The following is a 6251-nucleotide window of genomic DNA, read 5'->3' as shown; positions in this document are numbered from 1 at the left end:
CAGGCTGTTACCGGGGATCAGATTATCCCTGGACTCTTACTATCTCAAATTTTGGTCAGGCTGTTACCGGGGATCAGATTATCCCTGGACTCTTACTATCTCAAATTTTGGTCAGGCTGTTACCGGGGATCAGATTATCCCTGGACTCTTACTATCTCAAATTTTGGTCAGGCTGTTGCCGGGGATCAGATTATCCCTGGACTTGGACACATGCCAAACTGGAACATCCTGACTGCTTCCCATGCAAAGTTTGATTTTGTGTGTGTGTGTGTGTGTGTGTGTGTGTGTGTGTGTGTGTGTGTGTGTGTGTATGTGTGTGTGTGTGTGTGTGTGTGTGTGTATGTGTGTGTGTGTGTGTGTGTGTATGTGTGTGTGTGTGTATGTGTGTGTGTGTGTGTGTGTGTATGTGTGTGTGTGTGTGTGTATGTGTGTGTGTGTGTGTGTGTGTGTGTGTACGTGTGTGTGTGTGTGTGTGTGTATGTGTGTGTGTGTGTGTGTGTGTGTATGTGTGTGTGTGTGTATGTGTGTGTGTGTGTGTGTGTGTGTGTGTGTGTGTGTGTGTGTGTGTATGTGTGTGTGTGTGTGTATGTGTGTGTGTGTGTGTGTGTGTGTGTGCACGTGTGTGTGTGTGTATGTGTGTGTGTGTGTGTGTGTGTGTATGTGTGTGTGTGTGTATGTGTGTGTGTGTGTGTGTGTGTGTGTGTGATGAATTCATTTCTTAAAAGCCACTTGTGATTTCTTATGACATTCATAATAAATTAAACAAGTCGCGTAAGGCGAAATTACTATATTTAGTCAAGCTGTGGAACTTACAGAATGAAACTGAACGCACTGCATTTTTTTTTTACAATGACCGTAGTCCGCCGATTGTGCAAAACGGAGTGAAACTGACGAGCCTGTTTAGCGCGGTAGTGGTTTCGCTGTGCTGCATAGCACGCTTTTCTGTGCCTCTCTTCGTTTTAACTTTCTGAGCGTGTTTTTAATCCAAACATTTCATATCTATATGTTTTTGGAATCAGGAACCGACAAGGAATAAGATGAAATTGTTTTTAAATCGATTTCGTAAATTTAATTTTGATCATAATTTTTACATTTTGTAATTTTCAGAAATTGTTTTTAATCCAAATATAACATATGTATATGTTTTTGGAATCAGAAAATGACGAAAAATAAGATGAAATTGTTTTTGGATCGTTTAATAAAAAAAATAATTTTATTTACAAGTTTCCGATTTTTAATGACCAAACTCACTCATTATACGTTAATTGGATCTGTGATCCAAACATGGCTTTTGGTCAATCAAGATGGAAGTTTATTCCACAAGCCCGTAGGGCGAGTAGGGCGAGTGGAATAAACTGCCATCGAGATTGACCAAAAGCCATGTTTGGATCACAGATCCAATTAACATATATATCTCGACATTCACTGGTCTTAGGGTGTTTGTTTTCAAAGAAGAAAGAAACTTGCTTGAACACGGACCACTTCTCCGAGCAAAATCAACAAACCTAATCACTCGCATTCCACCTCAAGGTCTCGGCCAACCAAGACTATGGCATACTCGTAGCAAAGCCGCCGAATGGTACCGTAAACCAAGTATAGTGACGTAAGAGAATAGAATGTCGTCTTTTGATTTGGAACGTGACGTGTTTCAGAACTTCTTCTGGACAACTCGGATGGTCTTCTGCGTAGTGGTTGGCACAAGATTCTTTTTCTTCTTCGACAGTTCATCCTCCGATACTGTAGCAAAACGTTTAATCTTTTTTTCACTTTCGAGTATGCGGACGATTGAACTTGACCGCTAAAAAGTAGTCCTTTCGGAATCATTACGCCGAGTCCGAACATGAGGTCTGAACATTGTTTTTAGGCAGGATCTAGGTGAAAGCGAGGCTGTTCTTATCTCTGTATACAGTCGAGAGAGAGAGAAATACATGTCGAGACATTAGTTTTTAAGCCACGAAGCTGAAATGCAATACCAAATCCCGGCCTTTGTTGAGGATTGTTTTGCCAAAATTTCAATCAATTTAATTGAAAAATGAGGGTGTGACAGTGCCGCTTCAACTTTTACAAAAAGCCGGATATGACGTCATCAAAGGTATTTATCAAAAAAATGAAAAAAACATCCGGGGATATCATACCCAGGAACTCTCATGTCAAATTTCATAAAGATCGGTCCAATAGTTTAGTCTGAATCGCTCTACACACACACACGCACACACACACATACACCACGACCCTCGTCTCGATTCCCCCTCTACGTTAAAACATTTAGTCAAAACTTGACTAAATGTAAAAACACTCAGGCAATTACAAAGCACTGATCAGAAAGTACATTATTTCATATTAAGAGAAAAAAAATTTCCGTTTTGCGCAACAATCAGTCCAACTTGAAAGATTGTGGCTTTAAAAATCGAAAGACTGACATACCCACTCTAACCCTGATACCGGTCGGTGGCTCAGGGGAAAAAATGGCTCCAAAGGAAAAACAGTTTCAGCAAGTAGGAATATCCCGGCATTTTCTAGAGCTGCATCTCCTCACGACAGCCTGGGCAGTTTGTCCCAAAAATATTATCAATTTCAAATTTCCTCCCCAAAAGCAGCATAATTATGATCTGTTGCGCAGGAAAGTTTTCTGTTTTATTGTTAGAACAAGTTATAACCTTCATTCAATGTAATATATATCTTTACTTTCTATTATGAGGGCCGGACCTAAGTAGGGTGAGGAGGGGGGGAGGGAGTTCCCAATTGTGGTAGTGGTACATTAGTTGAGCGTGCGAAGCCCCCGAACATCCTAGGGGGTTTTCCGAGGACATGCACCCCCGGAAAAGTTTTGAAATCTAGATTAAAATATGTGCAATTTGGGGCATTCTGGGAGTATTTGTCATGAGTTTTAAAGGCAAAACAAAATGTTATTGTTTTACCCTTGGAGGAGGTACATGATCAGGCCGGGGGGGTGGGGGGGGTAGGGGGAGGGGGGGTGTCCGGGCAACAGGAACACCCCCTGGATCCGGCCCTGATTATTGCAGTACAACAACAATTTGGACGTCAGAAGCTAAACGGATTTTCAGTGTTTGAGAAACCGTATAAAACCACCACTGTAAGAAAGACACATGGTAACACACCCAGACAAATTCACGAATGATAATATCCAATCGTCCTTCGTCGATTAGATTTACATGTCAAGGCGACCCAGTCAGAACAATACACGTACTTGTCTTTATAAAGAGAATAACATCGTCTTTACACGATCTTTCATTGAGACCAAAAACGCAGAGATGCCAAGCAAAAAAGTAGAATGTCCTTTAAGGCAGATATCTTCTCTAGAACAATAATCTGGGTGAAATTACTAAGCAAATTTGCAAATGAAAAGAAACACCAGAAACCACGTGTGTGTAACTAAGTGCACTGCACAAAGCTAGAACTGTTTATACAATTAAAAAAAGAAAGTAGAGAAAGGAAAATAAAGAAACCAGAAGTAAACAGAGAGAAAGAAAAGAAGAAGGAGAGAAAAATTCAATGTTTAAACGATCAAAATGACAACTCATTTTAAATACTCGAAGCTTTGTTTTGCATATCTGAACTGTATTGAATTTTTCCTCCTTTCTAGTTTAAATATATTGAACGAATCACACCCTGTCAGGCACGCTTGCTCAGCTTTGTTAGATGTTTGCATTTCTTGTTGCTATGTTCTTTGCTTTTATTATTATTTCTTATTTGCGCTTCGTTTATCGATTAAACGTCTTGAGCACGGGTCAAAATGTGTGTGTCAGGGGTCAATTGGTTTGACGTTTGTGTTTCTCCGAACGTCTGTGTATCGACAGATACACGCACTCCTCGACTTTGTAAGAAGAGAAAACATATCGCTAGGTTTCATCTGTTTGTGATGAAAGTATGACCTTTCATGAAGTAATTTTGTATTGTGTTTACTTTTGCCAGTTTGCCAGTTCGTTTTTGGAACATTGCAAAGCAGTGTCGTCTGTCTAGGTCTGGGGAAACGCCAATGAAAAGAGTCGAAGAATCCCCGAGCGTTTCTATTGGGTTTGCTTTTGATTATCCATGTATAACCTGCTTCCTGCAACTATGGGAACCGGGGATTTATTGCATGGGGAACATGAGATTTATTTCCCATTTGTCTGTGAATGAAAACTCGTGAAAATGATGACAACTATTTTTGTTTGGCCTTATGTCGGTTTTGTTTTGAACAACAACAAAACGAAACAAGCAGCAAAAAAAAAAAAAACTAACAAGCTAACAAGCAATGTAACCTTTGACTTTCGCCTCTTTCCAAAGACTTTCCTTGCAGGAACTTTGCTGGGTCGATTGCAGTAAGCAGGCGATAGACGTTGCAGTTCGGAAATAACTCTGTCGCCGGGGTTTGTCGGGGATGTGAATTAGTGACTACCATTGCTTTTAGTGAGACAAATAAACCACACGTGATCCTTGTCCACGTGTTTCTGACACACCCCTCCCTCTCACATAAACCTGGCAGACTGAGAGTACGTTCAGTATTCGTCTATTGGACCATCATAAGGGACGTAATTTACAGGGCAAAGCCCAGGCCTAGGGCGAGACCTCTTTGGTTTGTTATGTCCCTGTACTCTCTCTCTCTCTCTCTCTCTCTCTCTCTCTCTCTCTCTCTCTCTCTCTCTCTCTCTCTCTCTTTCTCTCTCTCTCTCTCTCTCTCTCTCTCTCTCTGTCTCTCTCTCTGTCTCTCTCTCCTCTCTCTCTCTCCTCTCTCTCTCTCTCTCCTCTCTCTCTTTCTCCTTACTTTCTCTCTCTCTCTCTCTCTCTCTCTCTCTCTCTCTCTCTCTCTCTCTCACTCTTACTCCTTCTCTTCGCATGAAAACGCATGAAAGCAGAACAGCAGCGGACAGATAGACTGAAAACGCAGCAACACAAAGTACTAATTCTATGACGTTGGGATACGTTTTTAGCTTTCCTCTACGACCTCTACGTATCACCTTTCTATAATCTTCGTCTTTGTGCATGTTTTCAATACTCAGGCATGAATACAATTGCCATGCATTTAGCTGTGCCCTTGCTCAGGTTATATGGAGCGAGTTTTCGCGAGGAACAGGGTTGAGCTATGGTAGGGTCACTGCGCATGTCTGGTTTTTTTCTTCGCGGAAACGCTGTTGGGTTGTGTCCAGTCGCGTCCCTTGCAACAAGATGGCGACAAGCGCGTTACGGATTTACTGTTGTGGAGAGTTGATGGACGACGATGATGAACAAGCAGTACTGTTTTATTGTTGATGTGAATGTAATGCCAAAACATCGAACTATCGATTCGAACGTCAATGAAGAAGTGAGCGTGAAAATCGAGCGCAAAACAGCCGGGTAAAAGTTTAGGGCGCTAAAGTACATTTGAGCCGAAATCGCACCCAAACTCCTGTTGACCTCATTTCTTCCCAAAATAAACATCACTGCTAAAATAAAATGCATTAAAACCAAGACAGTATCCAACCCAGTATCCTTAATTTTTGAAAGGCTAAGTGATTTACAACAAATGTCTTCTCACAATCCGTAACTTTGTCAAAAAATATTTGCAGAAGTTTCTCACCTCGCCTTGGCAGCCATCTTGGAACTGGAGAGACCCTACGCAGGAAGCAAGGTTGAAAGTTGGTTAACCGGTGACGTCACTCCAGTCGTACCGGACCGAGTTTTTGCGACCTCCGGTTCGACTCGAGTCACCTTAGTTGACGCTAAAACTCGCTCATTATTATCATGAAAGCCACGCACTTAAACACAGCCTGGGTTTTTTTTTAACTTTATTTTTATCTACACGTATGTTTCTGCTCAGGTTGTTGAACTTTCAACACTCCGTGGTGACATTTCGCTCTCTGAGAGAATTCCTTCTTTTGATTCTTATTCAGACATTATTAATGCTTATTTTTTTTTATACAATGTTGTTTTTATGAAACGATGATTTATTATTTAAGGCGCATTCTCCCTTTAGAAGTTCCCCAGGGGAAATTAGCATTGTTTTACCCTGGGAAATCAAGCTGTGCAGTCTTCCATGTGTCCTAGTCTTTCCATCAGACGTGTGTGTATTTATGTATGTATGTGTGTGTTATGTGTGTGTGTGTGTGTGTGTGTGTGTGTGTGTGTGTGTGTGTGTGTTTGGTGTGTTTGTATGTGTGTGTATGTGTATGTGTATGTGTGCGCGCGTGCGTGTGTGTGTGTGTGTGTGTGTGTGTGAGAGAGTATGTGAGTCTGTGTGTGTGTGTGTGTGTGTGTGCGTGTGTGTGCGTGTG

Source organism: Littorina saxatilis, linkage group LG4 (assembly GCF_037325665.1).
Source record: "Littorina saxatilis isolate snail1 linkage group LG4, US_GU_Lsax_2.0, whole genome shotgun sequence".
NCBI lineage: Eukaryota > Metazoa > Mollusca > Gastropoda > Littorinimorpha > Littorinidae > Littorina > Littorina saxatilis.
Note: the sequence above shows the minus strand (reverse complement) of the source record.